The sequence below is a fragment of the Carcharodon carcharias genome, chromosome 13 (assembly GCF_017639515.1).
Source record: "Carcharodon carcharias isolate sCarCar2 chromosome 13, sCarCar2.pri, whole genome shotgun sequence".
NCBI classification, from domain to species: domain Eukaryota; kingdom Metazoa; phylum Chordata; class Chondrichthyes; order Lamniformes; family Lamnidae; genus Carcharodon; species Carcharodon carcharias.
The window spans coordinates 87,313,638-87,337,734 of NC_054479.1; the positions used below are offsets into that span (position 1 = coordinate 87,313,638).

General features: G+C 48.5%; 1 non-coding gene across 1 annotated transcript; it reads right to left on the reverse strand.

Moving 5' to 3' along the window:
- Window positions 1–933: 933 nt before the first annotated feature.
- LOC121286571 lies at window positions 934–1,039 on the reverse strand. Its single transcript, XR_005944995.1, has one exon. It is a non-coding gene; the product is annotated as a U6 spliceosomal RNA (small nuclear RNA).
- Window positions 1,040–24,097: the final 23,058 nt, after the last annotated feature.

Below are 24,097 nucleotides of genomic sequence, written 5' to 3' on the forward strand. Positions count from 1 at the left end.
TGTGAAAAATGCCTTGACTCCATATGCAAATCAGCTGCCCACCTCCCTGGCCAGCTCCACATCTGGTCCCACCGCTAGGAAAATGTCTCGGAGGCAGGATATCCATCAGGGAGCTGTTCAGCTGCAGCTCACTGCTATTTTCCATCCCCCACCCCCACCTCCCAACCCACCACCCTGCAGGGCCGGTAAAATCCTGCCCAGAATGTTTCTTCCAGCAGAACTGGAGTCCATCACTATAGAAACTCAGTAGAGAATTCAGGAGAAACTTCTTTCCCCGGAGTGGTGAGAATGTAGAACTCGTTACCACAGGTTGAAGTGAATAGTATAGATGCATTTAAGAGGAAGCTAGACAAACAGAGAGTTCAACGACAGAGTTAGATGAGGAAAGATGGAAGGAGCTTAGGTAGAGCAGGAACTCGCACATTACAGGTGAGAGAGAGATGGAAAGGTGGAGATATTTAGCGAAGGAATTCCAGAATTTAGGTCTAGATGGTTGAAGCTATGCCTGCCAACAGTGGGCTGTGGAAGTGTGTAGTACACAAGGACTTAGTTGGAAAAACAGAGTTCTCAGAGCATTGTAGGGCTGGAGGAGGTTACAGAGATAGGGAAGGGTGATGCCATGGAGGGATTTAAGCTTAAGGATGTGAATCTTAAAATTGAGACATTGCCAGACTAGAAACCGGTGTAGGTTAGTGAACATCAGGGATGATGGGTGAAGGATTGCAAGTTAAAATATGGACAGCAGAGTTTACAACAACAGAACAAGAGGAGTGAGAGGCCTGGTTTATACTCAGAGCCAAATTGAAATTGCTTACATTTGGAGACTGAAATTTGTAAACATTTGTTATAGGGATGTGAATGATGCAGGACTGGCCGGCAATAATTGCTCATAACTAGAAGCTGGTGCTGGACCTTCAAGCACTATGGCTCTGGTTAAAATTTTAACGCTTCACGAATTTGCGTGTCATCCTTGCGCTGGGGCCATGCTAATCTTCTCTGTATTATGGCTCTGGTTAAACTTAGTGGTCTATGTAAATCCCTCAAACAAGTCTTCAACTGACTGATCTCATCCTGCTAATTATGACCTTTCGCTACCAGGTGAAGTGACGTCATGTTTCCTGAGAGAGGTTCAAGAGGTGTTTTTTTATTTTTTTCCCTTGTGTATCTAAAATTTCTGCCACTGCTGAGTTAGAATATCTAAACCTTTCTGTTTTACTAAAGCATGTGAGTTGCTTTGTTTGCTTTTATTCATTTACCTCAGGACAGTATTTGAGTCTTTGACAATTACTTCAGGTGGAAGCCGGGGCCATAGTGGTTCAAGGAGACCAGCACCAGCTTCTAGTTATGTTTTATGGAGGTAGGACGAAATGCTTTTAAGGTTTGTTGGAGGATATAAACAGACAATGAAGAATCTTTTTCCTCCTCGACATTGTTTTGCATAGAATAATGAGTTTGCCGATGAAATGGTATTCTGTATTTTGGCAGGTTGTGATGTGCCCTAGAGCCCAGTGTTGTTCAATAGAATAAGCTGACCAGCCATTAGCAAGGCTGCATTTAACCCCATTTTAACAACATGCAGTAGAATACCTCATACACACACACACACACACACACACACACAGACAACACAGGTAAATGTGCTCCACTTATGTACATTTACATAATAACCATCTCCCAATATCTGGTAACCAATAAAGTATGATCAATAAATACCCTCACTTTCTGGTCTTCCTCTCACCATTTTACAGCCAAAAAGATTAAAGCTCACTTGTATATGCTATGTGAATATGTCTATTGAGATTACAGGGTCAATGACAGCATCTATTGGCTATTATTTACACATCAGAAATTTAATTAACCACACCTGGGTTCCCAATTATAGAAAGTATTGGACTACGCTGCTCTAGTCACAGTTCTGCTTTTAATCAAGGTCTGGTAAAGTGAGGGGTCTTTGTTTATTTACTGTAGGAGTGCTTGATGCATGAATGATCAGAAAATGAAGCGATGTGCTGCATCTGATTTGTTGAACACTGTTACTCAAAGGGAAGAGTAACATAGTGGAAATGACAAGTTCATGACATGAGCCAAAACAGTTCTTTCCAAAACAGTGATGAGCACTGGACTGTAAAATGCCAGAGGTATTATCTGTCGATCGGGGCAGAGAATATCCTTAAGGTCAAGAAGGGTTACTGCTGGCTCTTTAACATGCAGCTTATGTGAACAGGCAGTTGGGGCCTTGGGTTAACATCTCATCCAACATGTAGCACCTCCAACAGTGCAGCACACCCTCAGTACTGCACTAGAGCACCAGCATTGATTCATGTGCTCAAGTCCTGAAGTGGGATTTGAACCTGGAATTTTGTGATTTAGAGGCAAGAATGCTACCCAATGAGCAACGATTGGCACTGAATTGTAAAATTATGCCCCCCTCATAATAATCTGGCGATAACCAGACCTGGTTTACAATGAGAATGGTCTCAATAATGGTGTAATTGGTTCTTAATGAGACCAGAATCAATGTCTCGAATGTGTAAATTTGCAATAAATCCACCAGGAAGTAACCCAGTGATAGATTTCAAGAATTGGCTACTGTAATTTGTATTTTCATTTGCTTCTTTGCTGTTTTAAGTCTGTTACTTTTGATTTGACAAGTTGAAATGCAAAACTGTTGAGTGTGGTACACAAACCGATGAAAGTGACAGTGTGAGTCTGGCAGTATATGCACATGTCTGAATATGTGACCCAGGTTTTGGGTCAGCGGTGTGGGTGAACTGACCCACTGCCCCAGAAATGAGGTACTGAGTATTTTAACCCTGGAGCCTCATTTAAATACCTCCCCAACCCTAACAGATCTTCCAGCCCTTCCGAATAGGAACTCAGTAGAAAGCATCGAAACAGAAGTCAGCCCCTTGAGCTTGTTCTGCCTTTCAATTAATAGGCATCGGACCTGTATTTTAACTGCATCTTCTTGGCTTGGTGCCATGTCCCTTTATATCCTTGTCTAGCGAAAAGATATCAATTACAGTTTTGAAGTTTTCATTTGACTCCCAACCTCAACAGCTTTTTGAGAGAGACAGTTCCAGATTTCCACTATCTTCCTTCGTGAATCCATACTCCCTGACATCACCCCTCAACAGTTGAGCTAATGAAAAGAATGACTTGCATTTTTATAGTACCTTTCATGACTACAGGACATCTCAAAGCGCTTTGCAGCCAATAAACAGTTTTGAAGTGTAGTCACTGTTGTAAAGTAGGAAACGCAGAAGCCAATATGCGCACAGCAAGATCCCATGGATAACAACGTGTTAATGAACAGATAATCAGTTTTTGTGATGTTGATTGAGAGATAAACTTTGGCCAGGGCACTGGGGATAACTCCCCTGCTTTTCTTCAAATAAGTGCTATAAGCAGGCAAATGGTGCCTCAGTTTAACATCTTGTCTGACATACAGCACCTCTGACATTGCAGCACACCCTCAGTACCGCATTGGAGCACCCGCACTGACTATTGTTCACAAGTCCTGGAGTGGGATTTGAACCTGGAACCTTGCAATTCAGAGGCAAGAGTGCTACCTACTGAGCCACGATTAACACTTAACGGTAATTTTATGCCCCCCTTGTTTCCCCTACCAGTGGATCTATCTACCCTATCAAACTCTTTAATCATATTAAACATCTGAGATGAGGAGAAATTCCTTCACTCAAAGGGTTGTGAATTTTTGGAATTCTGTACCCCAGAGGGTTGTGAATGCTCCATCGTTGAATACATTTAAGGCTGGGATAGATAGATTTTTGGTCTCAGGGAATCAATATGGGGAACAGGCAGAAAAATGGAATTGGAAGCCCAAGAAAAACCATGATCATACTGAATGGCAGAGCAGGCTCGATGGGCTGAATGGTCTAGTCCCGCTCCTATTTCTAGTGATCTTGTTTCTCACCCCACTTAAATCAACCCTTAATCTTTTATACTGGAGGGAATACATGCCTAGTCTATGCAACCTGCCCCATAATTTAACTCTTTGACCTCCAGTGGCATCCACCTCCAGGTGGAACCTGTCCTCCACCCTTTCCAGAGTGAAAAATTATGCTAAAATGATCTCCAGCGTTCCTCGGTCTGCAGAGGGAATAAGTTAGGAAGTTGGCCAGTGGCATTTAAATGAGGCGGGAAAGTTAAAATACTCCGAGCTTCTTTTTCGCTGGACTATCATCAAAACCTACTATCAAAGTCTGTCCCTACATCTCAACTCTGCCTACAGGTGGAGCTAAGGAAAGAAATTGCACAGAGACTTCAACTTTGTGGTAACTCATCCATTCTGGTGCACCAGCGCGTATTGGCAGCTGCTTACAGCTTGACAGGCACTCGGCGAGCCTCCAAACACAAAGTCAAAGTTTAATTAGTTCCACTGTCCACATTCTGTCTCTCTTCAGCTCTTCTGTCTGTTCTGATTAGTGCTTTCAATGTTCAGTTGAGATCCCTCAGTTGCAGTAAGTTATTACCAACATTTTTACCTTGCACATTGCAAGCTATTTTTATTCCACAGCCTGTAATATTTTACAAAAGGTTTTTGCCACTGTTTTCTCAAGACGTACTCAGTCAGGCATCAGCATTCAGTGTTAATGATCTGAAGTAAGCACTGGACCAATTGGGAGGAAACAAGTGAGTTTAAAATCATTTAAAATCACTCAGACTAGAATAGTATTTTCTTTTTTTCCAAATTTGTCAGTTGTGAAATTATATAGATAAATCTACATTGACAAAGGAGGAACTTGTATTGATGTGACTTTTTTCCTATTTACTTAAGATGCCCAAAATGACTTAACAGCCAATGAATTTGATTCTTATGGTCACTGCCAATTATTGCCCAACTTCCCACAAGTAGGCCAGGGTTTTACAGCCCCCATTCGGTGGGTTGGCAGGTGGTGAGGCATAATATTGAGTACCATGCCAAACTTGCCGCATTTATTCACAGTGGGAGGAGGCCGGTATCAAGTTTGCAGCCTGGTAGCTTTCACTGCTCGGGCTGGTGGCTGGGCGAGGTGGGATAGTTCATTTATGGGTCTCCTGTGGAACCCCCCTCCCGCCCACTCAGGTCTTCCTAATCCCACATTTCCCCTCCCCCATGCCCTGTCCACCCTGGTTCCCCCCTCCCCCCTGACACCCCCACCACTTTCCTCACTGGAGCCTGTCCCACCCTCCCACTTTCTCTCTCATCCAGCTCCACCAATGATCCCCATCGCAGACTGACTGTGGTTCCAAAAATGGCCACTGCTCTTGGAGGCGCTGCTGGGATCAGAGAGCTGCAGGCTCTTTGATTGACCGGCAGCCCTCAGAGGCTGGATTTGATCCCCAGATGTGAAGGCTGTTTAAGTCAGTTAATGACCTGACAGCCAGGACATAAGGGCAAACTCACTTGTTCTTCTTTGAATCGTGCTATGGAGTCATTTAGATCCACCAGAGAAGGCAGATAGGGCCTGCCCTAATGTCTCATCGGAAAGACAGCATCTCTAACCAGGAGAGCTCCATTGCCCTTTTTCAAATAGAATAATAGGAATTATAGGCCCACTTGAATGAGTAGATGGCATTTGGTTCTAAAAGCTGAAGATTTATGGTTTTCTGTTTATAGTTTTAAGGCATCACATTGTGTCAGCAGTGTCTTTGCTTTCCCCAGAGTCCTGGCCAAGATTAATCCCTCAATTGAAACCTAAAACAGGTGAGATCTTATTTTGCACAAGTTGGCTGCCATGCTTCCTCATTTGTAACAGAGGGTACACAATTGTCAGCTTACGTTTTTGGAGTGGGACTTAAATCCACAGCCCTCAGACGCTGTAGTGCTACTCACTGAGTGCAAGTTGACACCATGGGCCTGATTTTCGCAGAGTCATGGAGAGTCCGCACAGCTTCCAAAATGGCGGGCGGGCCCAGATGCAGAAGTCCTGCTCCCATTTCTGATAGATTCCATTTTTGTCGGTAGGGGAAAGGCAGGGGGGACATGACTTACCACACATGGGGAACTTGAACTTAGCAGGGCCATTGGAATTGGATGCTGAGTTGATACAGACCTTTTAGCTGTTGCAAAGGCCTTAACTTGCAGTATGGGAGTCACAGGTTTATGGAGGAGACATAAAGGCTCTTGAAGGGTGGATAAGGCCTGGACAACTGTCATGATGTGATGTTATTTAAATAGTCTGCTCTTTATACTTAAAAAAAGACTGCTGGTATCAGTGAAAGGTTAAAAAAACTCTGTTCTGGCAGTTACAATGTGTTTGATTACATTTCCCTAAGGAGTCTTTATGAATGTTTGACTGATTTCCAAAAGCTCTAATTATCCCCAGAGAGTCTTGTGGTAGAGTGGGTACTGTCCCTACCTCAATGCCAGAAGTTCTGGGTTCGAGTCCCACGCCAGGTACTTGATGGTCATGTTCATAATGTGGCTAAAAAGGCTGATTATCAGCCGTAAATCCTTCCAATACATCAATGACAGACAGTAAGAGTTTCCAGTCAGTCATTTGCAGACGGCAATGGCAAACTACGGCAGTACCTTGCCAAACATATCCATGGACCAAAATAGAAGTCCATTGTAGCCCTTTCAGGGCATAGTACCTAGAGAGGGAAATAATTATTTCAACAGGAGTTCTAAGTTCACAATTTGATTGACAGCTCAAAGAGGCTATTCAAGGATTAGTGTCTTTGATTATGGGGTTATAAATAGAAGTTTGTTTTTATAAGAGATTAACCATTTTAGGATATTTAAAAGGATTGAATGGTAATATAATAGTAAAGACTGAGTTACATTTGTAGAACTCTATTTTATTTCATCTCAACATGGTTGCAGAGGTCTTTCCATGGTGGATACTGGGTGAGTTGGCCTGGAGACTGTAAGAGACAAGGGAGGTGGGTGGGTTGGCATGAGGTGGCATTGAGTTTGCATGGAGATGCCTTGGAGAGTGGGTGGGGGAGTGATGGGGTGTGAGGAGTGAGGGCTAGAGGGCCTAAAGTTTAACAAAACATCTGGGATGCAGTCCCAAAGAACCAAGGGTGGGCCTCGTAACCAGCTTCCATCAGCACTTGGCCACCCTTGTGGTTGCCTCCGATCTGTGTCTGGGGGGGGGATGTGGCAAGCCTGACTCCATCCCACAGCCCCCCACCCCTTCCCCTCCCACCAAGCAGAAATTGGTCTAATGGGACATTTTCTACTGAGCTACCTGCTTTGGTAATGCAAATCCAGCCCAACATCCATTCTATTTTTCTTGCATTCAATAAAGCAAATGCATTGACTTACAAAACCTTAGAAAATTTGATGTGTGTTAAGGATATAACGATACACTTTTCATTTTCTCTTGCAATCCACTTGGATTTAAATCTCAACCTTGGTGTCAACTAACTGCTTCTCTCCTACTCTTTGCAGAGTTGCACTGTGAGTCTTGGGACTAACATCCAGCTTTATCTTTTAGGAAACAAATAATCAAGCAGTAAAAGCAATATTATTCATTCTTGGAATATGAGCAACTGTGGCAAGGCTGCTATTTATTGCCCAATCATTGTCGGGCTGGGAAGGTGGTGTGTCCTTGATGTAACTGAGTGGTTTGCTCAGCCACTTCAGAGGGCAGTTAAGAGTTGACTGCTTTGCTGCGGGACTGGAGTCACAAATAGTCCAGACTGGACAGATTTCTTTCTCTAATTGGCCGTCGGGTTTCTGTAGCTTCATAGTCACGTTGACTGACACCAGTTTTTTACTCCAGACGGTGGAGTAACTCAATTCAAATTCACAAACAGCCAAGGTAGGATTTGAACTCACAAGCTGCAAAATTCGGCTCTGTAGTGCCCATTTTGTTTTGGGTGGAAATGCATGCTGCTAGTGCTGGCCGTGGCCATTTTGATGACGGCTTTAGCGTGGGTGTTAGGAGTGTGCGCTGGAAGTATGCAGATTGTGACGTCAGTTAGCGTATGACTTGATTTAACTGCAGCAACGCCACTTTTGATCTCAACAATGCAGCTAACGCCTTAACCTCACAGAACTGAACATATATTCAGCAGCAGGAAGGAAAGCTCATCCGACTGAAGTACCAATGAATCTGACCTCGACTCCCCGTTTACCAGCAATCTTCCAACTTAGTGACCCTCTGTCACCAACCAACTCAGTATCCTCTTGGTCATCATCCACACCATCACAAATCAAACATTCCAAAACAACTTTATCAGCCAAACCACCCAGTGTCCCATACATAGGCCAGAATTTTACGGCTCTGTCGCGGTGAGGATGGGGGCCATAAAATGCGGTGAGCCATTCCAAACTCCATTGACTTTGGCGTGAAGGTAAATTCCTGCCACCGTAAAATTCCGCCCATAAGTTAACTAACCACATTTGTGCATTCCTTAGAGATTATCTTCTGAGTGCCTTTGTCTACTGCTGTTCCCACACAGTGATACCCTAGTGGCTTCACCACGACTGGTGAAAGGCTGCAGACTTCACCGGGGGAGGCTATAGATTCCTCGGAGGATGCCTTCAAGCAGCGCTGGCCCTAGAAGGTCACCTGTGCACAGCACCATCTCTGTAAGGGCAGCAGCAGTCTGGGCTTGGGGGTGCTGACAGGCAATAGCAGGGGAAAGGGTGGAGTGGCACTGGTGGGAGCGTGAATGCTGTTGTTCTGAGGAAGAACAGCAGGTTCCTACTGGACGGAGCCACTGCTGTACCTCAGGGGTGGTGCAATGCTTGCAATCTGTTGGAGTAAATATTGCAGGGCTGCTGTGAGACCCTGCAAACCCCTTTTTGAACATTGGTATCTGCAACCATGACGACAGCAGTCTGAGCCTTTGCAGCAGCAAGCTGTGCTTGTGTGCCAATAAGCTGAGCTCCGATAACTTCAGTCCAAGTTTGCGCTGCAGCATTTGGTTGTTAGGCGGCTTCTGCTTCGCTACAATGGAAGCTGAGACATCAGCCATGAGAAGCTGCATCTTGGCCAGCTCCACAAGTGTCCACATGGAGTTGGCCATCACTTCCACACTGCAAAGGATGCGCTCAAGTCTCTGCGCAAAGTCCTGGGCCAAGTTAGAATCAGGTCCTGGAGAGTGACCACAGGCATTTTGGAAGTCCTACCAATCTACCAGGTATCTCTTTGTGCATACCCATCAGCTTTTTCCTGCATCCTGCCCTATCAGAGTCCTGACCTGAGTCCCCTTCAGCAGAACTCACGTGCGACCTTGCCCTCTGGCCTGCTGGTTCCTGTGCTGCCCTTCTCCCGTCCTGACTGCAGGCCATTTGTGACCAGCGACTCACCAAGGGGCAGATTCCACCCCTGTGTTAACCTCTGAGGTATGTGCGGTGTCAGTATCTGATCTGGTGCCTGCGAGTGACAGTGTTTCATCATCGGACTATCCTTGCACTGATGCTTCATTCTCCTACAGCACTGCCTATCCAACTGGAAACTCTTAGGCATCTGAAAAGGGAAAGGCACAAGGGTAGGATTGTGGTGAGGGGAAGGGAAAAGCAAAAGATCACTGCTGACACTATGGGCTGCTGGTAAATCAGATGAGATTGAGAGATGTGGGGAATGTGGGATGTGAGAAGGAGGATTAGATAGGAAGATTCTGTCACCTTCAATCCTTTCAGCATCGCCACCGAGCGGGGCATCAGTCTTCCTCCCTGCAATGATAGTGAGCATCATCTCCCCCATCGGGGTAAGGACGTGTGGCTGCGCTAGTCACCCACCAGTAAGGTGCTGCTGCCTGTGGTGACATGTCACCTTGTCCTAACAGTCAGAGAGAAGGTTTTGGATCAGTGAGTGTGGTGCAATGTGTTTGGCTGATGCTGATCATGGTTGAATAGCTGACAGGATGTGTAAGCTGTCAGATGTGGGTGTGAGGCAGCAGTGCTGAGTGTGCGAGGGTGAGATGAAGCTATGAATGTTAGGTATGAGTCATTGACAGACTGTTGGGAGGTGAATGATGGGGTGCGGTCAGTTGAGCAGTGGCTGAGGCTAGTTTTTTTCAGTCATGGGATGTGGGCATCACTGGCTAGGCCAGCATTTATTGCCCACCCATAATTGCCCACAGTGCTGTTAGGGAGGGAGTTCCAGGATTTTGACCCAGCGACAGTGAAGGAACAGCGATATATTTCCAAGTCAGGATTGTGCTGCAGTTGGTGGAATGTGTGGTATGAAGATGCACTTACTGACCTTAACCACTCCTGTAAGGTCATTGAACTTCTTTCAGAACCGTGTCCAGATCTCGGGACTACGCTGCTGGCTTTGACCTGCACAGCTATCTGCTCTTATTTCCTTTTCAGAGCCTTTCTGCAGGGCCTCCTGGCTCCCTGTGGATAGAGGCTCCCCTCCTCCTGTCCACATCCTGACTAAGCCATCATTGCTATGTTGGTGAACCTTGGAGCACACTATCTGTCATATTGCATCATCCCTGTGTTTTTCCCAGGCTGAAGTCACTTATACATTGAGTTCCAGCACCTGGAATTCAACACCTGCTGCACCAAAGATACACATTCACATTAAGGGCAGGATTTTCCCTTCTTTGGACAGGCCCAGAGCAGCGGCGAAATGGACCACAGCCCGTGATCGGGCCCTGGCCGCAATTTCATGCTTGCGGGCTAATTAAGGCTGGCCCAGCGAGAAACGTGGCCTCACACTGGTCAGGAAGGGCCAAGCACGGGCGGGGGCCTGTTGGCCGCTGGGTCCAATGGGGACCTAGCGGCCAGTTTAAAAATGGCCCAGGCTGCCACGGAGGATGTTCCCTGAGCCGGCACGATGGACCTGAGTGCAGCTGGACAGGACAGGCGGGAGGGCAGGTCAGGTGGGCACTCAGCCTCCCTCCACTTTTCTGATGAGAGCCTTGCTGTACTCCTGGAGGAGGTTACTGCCAGGAGGGACATCCTTGTCCCCAGAGATGGGAGGACGAGGCCAAAGCACCTCACCAAGGGGGCATGGGAGGAGGTGGCAGCGCTGGTCAGCAGCTGTGACATGGTGCAGTGCTCCTGGGTGCAGTGCCAGAAGCGCTTCAATGACCTGCTGCACTCAGGAAGGGTGAGTACCGTGTCGGTATGGGTCATTGTGCATATGTGTTAAGGTGTGGCCGTACCCGCGTGGAAGTCAAGGATGTTAGAGTCTGAGTGCCAATTGTCAGTGATGCCGGAGCTGGCAAAATGGATGAGCACTGGCTGCTTGGACTGAGTGCCTTGTGGCTTGAGGTCCATGACTCGAATGTGCCTTGCAAGGTATTCCTCAGGTGGGGTTGGTCAGACTGCAGTGGAGCTGCAGGTACAGAGTAAACTGATCAATGTTCCTCTGTCCTTTCAGGAGAAGATGACCCTGCTAGCCTCCTAATCCTTTTGAGGTATGAGCAAGGTGCCCTTGAGCTCAAGAGCCAGCACACCCCACATGCAACCGGGTGTGGAGAGGCTGGGGTGCCAGATGAAGGTAAGAGTGCAGTGCACAGAGAGGTGAGAATTTTGGCTTGTGCATCCATTCTAGTGCAGTCTCTTCACTGATTGGAGCCTCGAACCTGGAGTCCCCATTGATCATTGGAAGACGAGGACACCATGATACAGATCTCCATTGTCTCTCCAGGGTACCTGACAGGCACAGTGACAGTGTGACGAATGTAACTAATGACATGTCCTTCTTCTCCCTTTTAGGTTCACCAGCAGGCGTTCGCTCTGCAGACCCAGAAGGGCCACCCCTGACACCAGAGGACCACCAAGCTACTGTTACACTTGCGTCACATCCGTTCTCTTAACCAGGCACCAGCACAGATACCAGCACCTCGGTGGGCATTAGAGCAGTGGCTAGTATCTCGGTGCACATTGGTGGGGGTACTTCACACTTATTTGAGGTGCAGGCGAAGGCAGAGAGTACCCAGGGCACCAGAGGTCGGAGGACTGCGAGGGACCAGGACGATGCTCAGTCGAAGGCAGATGATGAGCCTCTGGAGTCATCCATTAGGTGGCAGATGCTGGATGTCTAGTGAGATGTGCGAGAGCATCTGGTGGAAATGCATAAGGGTCTGTGTGGCATGGTCCCTATGATGGAGGAGTCCATGCAGAGCATGAGCACTGCGTTGACCCTCGTGGCCCAGTGCACTGCCTCCTCCATGGAGAGAGTGATGACCCTCATGTAGAGGCAGCTCCAGGGACAGAATGAAGGGTTCCTGGGGTTGCACTCGGACCTGCAAGCCCTCACACAGGCAATGGCCTCAGGTGGTCAGTGCCAGTGTGGGAGATGGATGAGGCACCCAGTATCCCAGCTAGGTGCCCGTCCATCAATGGTGGGCAGTGATATCAACAATGACCTCACATTGGCACACGTGAAGTCTGCCATCTCTGCGGGCTCCTCTCAGGGTGCTCTGGATGATAGCAGCAGCTCCTCTGCCCCTCCACCAGTGATCGTGGCATCTGATGAAGAGGAGATGCCAGGCAAGGCACTGGTTGCTCCCTCCCAGGTGAGGCCAGCACAGGCTCCACTGGCCAGAGGGTGACCGCCAAAGTCATCAAGGCCAACAAGACAGCAGGGTCAGCAGGCTGTCTCCATTGCCAGCGAGGGGGGAGCTCCAAGATGTAGTACTCGCAAACGTAAGTTAAAGGCACCATGAGCACAAGACGAAGAGGTCATGGATGATTTTATGTTCATTTTTGTATACTGGTCCGATGTTGAATACCAGAAAAGTTTCTGTTAAGATTATTGAGTTGTCAGAATGACAAAATTGCGTTTTTATTTTCATGGCCTGGGTATGCTTCACCTTTTTATTTCATTGGTGTGGGGAACACCAGTATGTAACGCTGGGCATGGATGGTTCTGAACTTTATTGCACAGGCACTGAGTGTTCTTCATGTTCAAATGGAAGAGTCCTTTCGGGACATCCAGAATGGAAGAGGCAGCCCTGGCATGTGATTGAAGCTGATCTTTGGCAGCTTAGCTGAAGGAGTGTTGGATCAAGGCATCCCTGGTGTCCCTGCCTCCCTGGAGGTTACCGAGGTCTGCATCCATGCCCTCGGCATTCTCCTCACCGTGCTCATCTTTGGACTCACTACTGGACTCTTCCTCTGTGGCCTGTGCAGCTGCCTCAAGATCCTCTTCCTCCAGTGGCTCCCCCCTTGCCAGTGCCAGATTGTAGAGAGCGCAGCATGCAATCACACCCGCTCTGGGTGCTCCCCATGAACGGTTCAGGCATCTGAAGCGCATCTTGAGAAGACCTATGGTTCTCTCTACTACCACCCTTACCCAGCAGCCATCCATGCAGTCGGGCTGGAGCACTGAAGAGCCTCAGCACCTGGGAGTGTCTGAGGATGTACGCATCATGGGAGCTGCCAGGGTACCGTGCACAGACTTGCAGAATCTGCATCCTGTGGTCACACACTATTTGCACGTTCATGGAGTTGAAGCCCTTCCTGTTGACAAAGGCATCCGGCTGACCCACTGGTGCCTAGATGACCACATGTGTGTAGTCAATGGCACCCTGGGCGCAGAGGAACCCAGCAATCACTGCAAAGTCTCTGGCTCGCTCAGCCTGGCTAGTCTCAACTGTACGGTCAAGAATAAACTCAGTACCCACCTGAACAAAGCTTCTGTCACCAGCTTGACACAACTGTGGACAGCTGATTGGGAGACTCCACACAGATCCCCACTGACCCCTGGAAAGAGTGAGAGGCATAGAAGTTGAGGGCCACTGTGACCTTCAGAGCCACTGGTGTGGGGTGTCCACCCACACAGTCGGAGCTTATCTCAGGCCTAATCATCTAGTAAATAGAGGTCACAGTCTCCCTGGAGAGGCGGAGCTTCCTCTGGCACTGCATCCCAGACATATTGAGGTAGCTGCATCGCCGCCTGTAAACCCTGGCAGCAGGATAGTGGCATCTTCTGTGGCCCCTTCTACCTTGGACTTCCTGCTGGCCCTGCACCCCTTGTGCCTGCACCTCTCCTCCCACAGGTCCCTCCCCTAGAAGCTGCATTGGGACACCTGGCCTCCTTTCCCTCCTGCCCCTCTTTCCCTCCTCAGAGGGGCTGCCTCCATTACCAGGGTAAGGGAAGGCTGTCTGATATCTGGAAGGATTCACACGGTCTGAATCCTCCGGGTCCTTGAGACACCAATAAGTCCTGAAATGAAGCCTGGAAATGCTAAGAATGAAGCCCTGAACAGAGATGAAGCTGCCAAGTACCAATAAGCAACCAGCAGGAAACTATCTATCAAACTCCTCACTACTCCCACTGGCAATGCTGCTGACCCTTTTCATCCCGCCCTGGGATGAGGTTTGTGAAAACGTTGGCTGCCTGCCTGCCCATTTGGCCTGTGCAACAAGCAGAAAATTGCATGGGCAATGAAAAATCACAGAAAATTGGACTGTTAAGGACTTTAAGTGGCCGCTTAATTAATGGCGGGTGCAGCTCCAGCCCCCATGTGTGCCCACCGTGCAAAATATCGCGCAAGTGCGTGATGACATTGAGATGCTCACCTGACGCCATCATGCACTATTTTACTCCCATTCTGCTCGGGCGCCCATGGGATGAAACATTCTGCCCTAAAGTTGCAGGCTCGCTTTAAGTGGAATAGGCTTGCTTGGACTCAGCCTCTCTCGATTTTGCATCTCCTACTCAGGTGTGCAGCCGCTTAACAGTGGCTTTTTTTTATTCATTCATGGGATGTGGATGTCGCTGGCAAAGCCAATATTTATTGCCCATCCCTAATTACTCTTGAGAAGGTGGTGGGGAGCTGCCTTCTTGAACCGCTGCAGTCCACGTGCTGTAGGTACACCCACAGTGCTGTTAGGGAGGGAGTTCTAGGATTTTGACCCAGCGACAGCGAAGAAACAGTGATATATTTCCAAGTCAGGATGATGAGTGGCTTGGACGGGAACTTCCAGGTGGTGGTGTTCACATGTGTCTGCTGCCTTTGTCCTTCTAGATGTTAGTGGTCATAGGTTTGGAAGGTGTTGTCAAAGGAGCCTTGGTGAGTTCCTGCAGTGCATCTTGTAGATGGTACACACTGCAGTTACAGTGCTTCAGTGGTGGAGGGAGTGAATGTTTGTGGATGTGGTGCCAATCAAACGGGCTGCTTTGTCCTGGATGGTGTCAAACTTCTTGAGTGTTGTGGGAGCTGCACTCATCCATGGGAATTATTCCATCACACTCCTGATTTGAGTACTGACTGCATGCTGCAACCCTGTCAATGAGCAGGCAGCAAGAATTTTCACTGCTGCCTGCATCAGAACAAATGGGCACGACCTAATCATGCATCCTGACCCCTGTGTCCATTTCAGAGCTGATCCAATTTCCCCCACCCCATGCCTGCATTCCCTCGATTACTGGCCGTGTAATCTAGGCCCGACTTTTCCCAGTCCGTGGAGGCAACTTTGGCTGTGGAAAGATGTGGAAATTGTGAAAGAGAAGCATTAGGCCAGCTCCCCAGCATGTTCCCACCTCTGTGCATCATTACTGGAAGTGGCTCCCCCATTATTACTCACCCAGCAGTGACGGGAGGTCCAGTTAGGTAATTCAATACGCAATAGCCCCAGTTTCACCAAAGCCATGGCAGCGAACACAGAGATAGACTGTTGAATAGGGGCCTCCCATAAAATTATACAGAGAGTGAGCCATTAACACAGGTAAGGCTGGGACCCAGAAATGGTCCCTACAGCTTAGAATTTAATAGTCCAGGAGTTTCTGGCCCTGTTCACTATGCCATTATTCCGATAAGAAACAGAGTGTCTGGGAGTGAGATGTTAACAGGTCAATCTCACTATATTCAATTTCTTTTGTTCATTTATGTCTTAATATCTTTTATTAAAGAAAGAAATATTTGCATTTCCACGATGACTTCATGACCTCTGGATGCCCAGTCTGATTTATGGCAATGAAGTATTTTTGAAGTAACGTAGCATTAATAGGGAGATGTAACTGTTCTCAGCAGCCTTGGGAACCACTGGACATAACAGGGTGATGCAGGGGGGAATTACAGAGTGCCTTCTGGAAAAATCCTTGGATTCAATCCCCGGCTGCAGTCGGGAATTCGTGAAAACAGGAAGAAGAAACATTATGGCGTCACCCATCGTCCCACCTCCCCTCTACCCTCCCCGTCCCATATCAGCTCAGAATTGAAGCTGAAATGTGACTTTAAATGGAATGGAAAGCTGGCTGACCTGTGGCCTGGCAGGCTACGTTAATGATAATTAAATACCAATACTCTTCTTCATATACCACCATGTGAAACATTTTAATAGCACTGGTGGAGAGGCAGAGCCAGGAATTAGTATTGAAGGGAGAATGGGGTCAGTGTCTGGAGTACGTGCTGGGAGGTGGTCAGTGTCTGGAGTTAATGCTGAGAGATGGTCAGTGTCTGGAGTTAATGCTGGGAGGTGGTCAGTGTCTGGAGTTAATGCTGGGAGGTGGTCAATGCCTGGAGTTAATGCCGGGATAGTCAGTTTGGGAGTTAATGCTGGGAGGTGTTCAGTGTCTGGAGTTAATGCTGGGAGATGTTCAGTGTCTGGAATTAATGCAAAGAGGTGGTCAAAGCCTGGAGTTAATGCTGGGAGATGGTCAGTGTCCGGATTTAATGCTGCGAGATGGTCAGTGTCTGGAGTTAATGCTGGGAGGTGGTCAGTGTCTGGAGTTGATGTTAGGAGGTGGACAGTGTCTGGAGTTGATGCTGGGAGGTGGTCAATGCCTGAAGTTAATGCTGGAAGCCGGTCAGTGTCTGGAGTTAATGCTGGGAGATGCTCAGTGTCTGGAGTTAATGCTGGGAGGTGGTCAGTGTCTGGAGTTAATGCTGGGAGGTGATCAATGCCTGGAGTTAATGCTGGGAGGTGTTCAGTGTCTGTAGTTAATGCTGGGAGGTGTTCGGTGTCTGTAGTTAACGCTGGGAGATGGTCAGTGTCTGGAGTTAATGCTGGGAGATGGTCAGTGTCTGGAGTTAATGCTGGGAGATGCTGAGTGTCTGGAGTTAATCCTGAGAGGTGGTCAGTGTCTGGAGTTAATGCTGGGAGATGTTCAGTGTCCAGAATTAATGCAAAGAGGTGGTCAATGCCTGGAGTTAATGCTGGGAGATGGTCAGTGTCCGGATTTAATGCTGCGAGATGGTCAGTGTCTGGAGTTGATGCTGGGAGGTGGTCAGTGTCTGGAGTTGATGCTGGGAGGTGGACAGTGTCTCGAGTTGATGCTGGGAGGTGGTCAATGCCTTAAGTTAATGCTGGAAGGTGGTCAGTGCCTGGAGTTAATGCTGGGAGATGCTCAATGTCTGGAGTTAATGCTGGGAGGTGGTCAGTGTCTGGAGTTAATGCTGGGAGGTGGTCAATGCCTGGGGTTAATGCTGGGAGGTGGTCAGTGTCTGGAGTTAATGCTGGGACATGGTCAGTGTCTGGAGTTAATGCTGGGAGGTGGTCAGTGTCTGGAGTTAATGCTGGGAGATGGTCAGTTTCTGGAGTTAATGCAGGGAGGTGGTCAATGCCTGGAGTTAATGCTGGGAGATAGTCAGTGTCTGTAGTTAATGCTGGGCGGTGGTCAGTGTCTGGAGTTAATGTTGGGAGCTGGTCAGTGTCTGGAGTTAATGTCGGGAGACAGTCAGTTAATGGAGTTAATGCTGGGAGGTGGTCAGTATCTGGAAATAATGCTGAGAGGTGGTCAATGCCTGGAGTTAATGCTGGGAGATGGTCAGTGTCTGTAATTAATGCTGGGAGATGGTCAGTGTCTGGAGTTAATGCTGGGAGATGGTCAGTGTCTGGAGTTAATGCTGGGAGGTGGTCAGTGTCTTGAGTTGATGCTGGGAGGTGGTCAATGCCTGAAGTTAATGCTGGAAGGTGGTCAGTGTCTGCAGTTAATGACGAAAGATAGTCAGTTTCTGGAGTTAATGCTGGGAGGTGGTCAGTGTCTGGAGTTAATGCTGGGAGATGGTCAGTGTCTGGAGTTAATGCTGGGAGATGTTCAGTGTCTGGAATTAATGCAATGAGGTGGTCAATGCCTGGAGTTACTGCTGGGAGATGGTCAGTGTCCGGATTTAATGCTGGAAGGTGGTCAGTGTCTGGAGTTAATGCTGGGAGATGCTCAGTGTCTGGAGTTAATGCTGGGAGGTGGTCAGTGTCTGGAGTTAATGCTGGGAGGTGGTCAATGCCTGGGGTTAATGCTGGGAGGTGGTCAGTGTCTGGAGATAATGCTGGGACATGGTCAGTGTCTGGAGTTAATGCTGGGAAGTGGTCAGTGTCTGGAGTTAATGCTGGGAGATGGTCAGTGTCTGGTGTTAATGCAGGGAGGTGGTCAATGCCTGGAGTTAATGCTGGGAGATGGTCAGTGTCTGTAGTTAATGCTGGGCGGTGGTCAGTGTCTGGAGTTAATGCTGGGAGGTGGTCAGTGTCTGGAGTTAATGCTGGGAGGTGGTCAGTGTCTGGAGTTAATGTTGGGAGCTGGTCAGTGTCTGGAGTTAATGTCGGTAGAAAGTCAGTTAATGGAGTTAATGCTGGGAGGTGGTCAGTGTCTGGAAATAATGCTGAGAGGTGGTCAATGCCTGGAGTTAATGCTGGGGGATGGTCAGTGTCTGTAATTAATGCTGGGAGATGGTCAGTGTCTGGAGTGAATGCTGGGAGATGGTCAGTGTCTGGAGTTAATGCTGGGAGGTGGTCAGTGTCTTGAGTTGATGCTGGGAGGTGGTCAATGCCTGAAGTTAATGCTGGAAGGTGGTCAGTGTCTGGAGTTAATGCTGGGAGATGTTCAGTGTCTGGAATTAATGCAATGAGGTGGTCAATGCCTGGAGTTAATGCTGGGAGATGGTCAGTGTCCGGATTTAATGCTGCGAGATGGTCAGTGTCTGGAGTTAATGCTGGGAGGTGGTCAGTGTCTGGAGTTAATGCTGGGAGGTGGTCAATGCCTGGAATTAATGCTGGGAGGTGGTCAGTGTCTGGAGTTAATGCCGGGATAGTCAGTTTGGGAGTTAATGCTGGGAGTTGGTCAGTGTCTGGAGTTAATGCTGGGAGGTGGTCAGTGTCTGGAGTTAATGCTGGAAGGTGGTCAGTGTCTGGAATTAATGCAAAGAGGTGGTCAATGCCTGGAGTTAATGCTGGGAGATGGTCAGTGTCCGGATTTATTGCGGCGAGATGGTCAGTGTCTGGAGTTAATGCTGGGAGATGGTCAGTGTCTGGAGTTGATGCTAGGAGGTGGACAGTGTCTGGAGTTGATGCTGGGAGGTGGTCAATGCCTGAAGTTAATTCTGGAAGCCGGTCAGTGTCTGGAGTTAATGCTGGGAGATGCTCAGTGTCTGGAGTTAATGCTGGGAGGTGGTCAGTGTCTGGAGTTAATGCTGGGAGGTGATCAATGCCTGGAGTTAATGCTGGGAGATGGTCAGTGTCTGTAGTTAATGCTGGGAGGTGTTCGGTGTCTGTAATTAATGCTGGGAGATGGTCAGTGTCTGGAGTTAATGCTGGGAGATGGTCAGTGTCTGGAGTTAATGCTGGGAGATGCTGAGTGTCTGGAGTTAATCCTGGGAGGTGGTCAGTGTCTGGAGTTAATGCTGGGAGATGGTCAGTGTCTGGAGTTAATGCAGGGAGGTGGTCAATGCCTGGAGTTAATGCTGGGAGATGGTCAGTGTCTGTAGTTAATGCTGGGCGGTGGTCAGTGTCTGGAGTTAATGTTGGGAGCTGGTCAGTGTCTGGAGTTAATGTCGGGAGACAGTCAGTTAATGGAGTTAATGCTGGGAGGTGGTCAGTGTCTGGAGTTAATGCTGGGAGATGGTCAGTGTCTGTAATTAATGCTGGGAGATGGTCAGTGTCTGGAGTTAATGCTGGGAGATGGTCAGTGTCTGGAGTTAATGCAATGAGGTGGTCAATGCCTGGAGTTACTGCTGGGAGATGGTCAGTGTCCGGATTTAATGCTGCGAGATGGTCAGTGTCTGGAGTTAATGCTGGGAGGTGGTCAGTGTCTGGAGTTGATGCTGGGAGGTGGACAGTGTCTCGAGTTGATGCTGGGAGGTGGTCAATGCCTTAAGTTAATGCTGGAAGGTGGTCAGTGTCTGGAGTTAATGCTGGGAGCTGCTCAGTGTCTGGAGTTAATGCTGGGAGGTGGTCAGTGTCTGGAGTTAATGCTGGGAGGTGGTCAATGCCTGGGGTTAATGCTGGGAGGTGGTCAGTGTCTGGAGATAATGCTGGGACATGGTCAGTGTCTGGAGTTAATGCTGGGAAGTGGTCAGTGTCTGGAGTTAATGCTGGGAGATGGTCAGTGTCTGGTGTTAATGCAGGGAGGTGGTCAATGCCTGGAGTTAATGCTGGGAGATGGTCAGTGTCTGTAGTTAATGCTGGGCGGTGGTCAGTGTCTGGAGTTAATGCTGGGAGGTGGTCAGTGTCTGGAGTTAATGCTGGGAGGTGGTCAGTGTCTGGAGTTAATGTTGGGAGCTGGTCAGTGTCTGGAGTTAATGTCGGGAGAAAGTCAGTTAATGGAGTTAATGCTGGGAGGTGGTCAGTGTCTGGAAATAATGCTGAGAGGTGGTCAATGCCTGGAGTTAATGCTGGGAGATGGTCAGTGTCTGGAATAAATGCTGGGAGATGGTCAGTGTCTGGAGTTAATGCTGGGAGATGGTCAGTGTCTGGAGTTAATGCTGGGAGGTGGTCAGTGTCTGAAGTTGATGCTGGGAGGTGGTCAATGCCTGAAGTTAATGCTGGAAGGTGGTCAGTGTCTGGAGTTAATGCTGGGAGATGTTCAGTGTCTGGAATTAATACAAAGAGGTGGTCAATGCCTGGAGTTAATGCTGGGAGATGGTCAGAGTCTGGATTTAATGCTGCGAGATGGTCAGTGTCTGGAGTTAATGCTGGGAGGTGGTCAGTGTCTGGAGTTAATGCTGGGAGGTGGTCAATGCCTGGAGTTAATGCTGGGAGGTGGTCAGTGTCTGGAGTTAATGCCGGGATAGTCAGTTTGGGAGTTAATGCTGGAAGTTGGTCAGTGTCTGGAGTTAATGCTGGGAGGTGGTCAGTGTCTGGAGTTAATGCTGGGAGGTGGTCAGTGTCTGGAATTAATGCAAAGAGGTGGTCAATGCCTGGAGTTAATGCTGGGAGATGGTCAGTGTCCGGATTTAATGCGGCGAGATGGTCAGTGTCTGGAGTTAATGCTGGGAGGTGGTCAGTGTCTGGAGTTGATGCTAGGAGGTGGACAGTGTCTGGAGCTGATGCTGGGAGGTGGTCAATGCCTGAAGTTAATTCTGGAAGCCGGTCAGTGTCTGGAGTTAATGCTGGGAGATGCTCAGTGTCTGGAGTTAATGCTGGGAGGTGGTCAGTGTCTGGAGTTAATGCTGGGAGGTGATCAATGCCTGGAGTTAATGCTGGGAGATGGTCAGTGTCTGTAGTTAATGCTGGGAGGTGTTCGGTGTCTGTAATTAATGCTGGGAGATGGTCAGTGTCTGGAGTTAATGCTGGGAGATGGTCAGTGTCTGGAGTTAATGCTGGGAGATGCTGAGTGTCTGGAGTTAATCCTGGGAGGTGGTCAGTGTCTGGAGTTAATGCAGGGAGGTGGTCAATGCCTGGAGTTAATGCTGGGAGATGGTCAGTGTCTGTAGTCAATGCTGGGCGGTGGTCAGTGTCTGGAGTTAATGTTGGGAGCTGGTCAGTGTCTGGAGTTAATGTCGGGAGACAGTCAGTGTCTGGAGTTAATGCTGGGAGGTGGTCAGTGTCTGGAAATAATGCTGAGAGGTGGTCAATGCCTGGAGTTAATGCTGGGAGATGGTCAGTGTCTGTAATTAATGCTGGGAGGTGGTCAGTGTCTTGAGTTGATGCTGGGAGGTGGTCAATGCCTGAAGTTAATGCTGGAAGGTGGTCAGTGTCTGGAGTTAATGACGAAAGATAGTCAGTTTCTGGAGTTAATGCTGGGAGATGTTCAGTGTCTGGAATTAATGCAATGAGGTGGTCAATGCCTGGAGTTAATGCTGGGAGATGGTCAGTGTCCGGATTTAATGCTGCGAGATGGTCAGTGTCTGGAGTTAATGCTGGAAGGTGGTCAGTGTCTGGAGTTGATGCTGGGAGGTGGACAGTGTCTCGAGTTGATGCTGGGAGGTGGTCAATGCCTTAAGTTAATGCTGGAAGGTGGTCAGTGTCTGGAGTTAATGGTGGGAGGTGGTCAATGCCTCGAGTTAATGTTGGGAGCTGGTCAGTGTCTGGAGTTAATGTCGGGAGAAAGTCAGTTAATGGAGTTAATGCTGGGAGGTGGTCAGTGTCTGGAAATAATGCTGAGAGGTGGTCAATGCCTGGAGTTAATGCTGGGAGATGGTCAGTGTCTGTAATTAATGCTGGGAGATGGTCAGTGTCTGGAGGTAATGCTGGGAGATGGTCAGTGTCTTGAGTTGATGCTGGGAGGTGGTCAATGCCTGAAGTTAATGCTGGAAGGTGGTCAGTGTCTGGAGTTAATGCTGGGAGATGGTCAGTGTCTGGAGTTAATGCAGGGAGGTGGTCAATGCCTGGAGTTAATGCTGGGAGATGGTCAGTGTCTGTAGTTAATGCTGGGCGGTGGTCAGTGTCTGGAGTTAATGCTGGGAGGTGGTCAGTGTCTGGAGTTAATGCTGGGAGGTGGTCAGTGTCTGGAGTTAATGTTGGGAGGTGGTCAGTGTCTGGAGTTAATGTCGGGAGAAAGTCAGTTAATGGAGTTAATGCTGGGAGGTGGTCAGTGTTTGGAAATAATGCTGAGAGGTGGTCAATGCCTGGAGTTAATGCTGGGAGATGGTCAGTGTCTGTAATTAATGCTGGGAGATGGTCAGTGTCTGGAGTTAATGCTGGGAGATGGTCAGTGTCTGGAGTTAATGCTGGGAGGTGGTCAGTGTCTTGAGTTGATGCTGGGAGGTGGTCAATGGCTTAAGTTAATGCTGGAAGGTGGTCAGTGTCTGGAGTTAATGACGAGAGATAGTCAGTTTCTGGAGTTAATGCTGGGAGGTGGTCAGTGTCTGGAGTTAATGCTGGGAGATGGTCAGTGTCTGTAATTAATGCTGGGAGATGGTCAGTGTCTGGAGTTAATGCTGGGAGATGGTCAGTGTCTGGAGTTAATGCAATGAGGTGGTCAATGCCTGGAGTTACTGCTGGGAGATGGTCAGTGTCCGGATTTAATGCTGCGAGATGGTCAGTGTCTGGAGTTAATGCTGGGAGGTGGTCAGTGTCTGGAGTTGATGCTGGGAGGTGGACAGTGTCTCGAGTTGATGCTGGGAGGTGGTCAATGCCTTAAGTTAATGCTGGAAGGTGGTCAGTGTCTGGAGTTAATGCTGGGAGCTGCTCAGTGTCTGGAGTTAATGCTGGGAGGTGGTCAGTGTCTGGAGTTAATGCTGGGAGGTGGTCAATGCCTGGGGTTAATGCTGGGAGGTGGTCAGTGTCTGGAGATAATGCTGGGACATGGTCAGTGTCTGGAGTTAATGCTGGGAAGTGGTCAGTGTCTGGAGTTAATGCTGGGAGATGGTCAGTGTCTGGTGTTAATGCAGGGAGGTGGTCAATGCCTGGAGTTAATGCTGGGAGATGGTCAGTGTCTGTAGTTAATGCTGGGCGGTGGTCAGTGTCTGGAGTTAATGCTGGGAGGTGGTCAGTGTCTGGAGTTAATGCTGGGAGCTGGTCAGTGTCTGGAGTTAATGTTGGGAGCTGGTCAGTGTCTGGAGTTAATGTCGGGAGAAAGTCAGTTAATGGAGTTAATGCTGGGAGGTGGTCAGTGTCTGGAAATAATGCTGAGAGGTGGTCAATGCCTGGAGTTAATGCTGGGAGATGGTCAGTGTCTGTAATTAATGCTGGGAGATGGTCAGTGTCTGGAGTTAATGCTGAGAGATGGTCAGTGTCTGGAGTTAATGCTGGGAGGTGGTCAGTGTCTTGAGTTGATGCTGGGAGGTGGTCAATGCCTGAAGGTAATGCTGGAAGGTGGTCAGTGTCTGGAGTTAATGCTGGGAGATGTTCAGTGTCTGGCATTAATGCAATGAGGTGGTCAATGCCTGGAGTTAATGCTGGGAGATGGTCAGTGTCCGGATTTAATGCTGCGAGATGGTCAGTGTCTGGAGTTAATGCTGGGAGGTGGTCAGTGTCTGGAGTTAATGCTGGGAGGTGGTCAATGCCTGGAATTAATGCTGGGAGGTGGTCAGTGTCTGGAGTTAATGCCGGGATAGTCAGTTTGGGAGT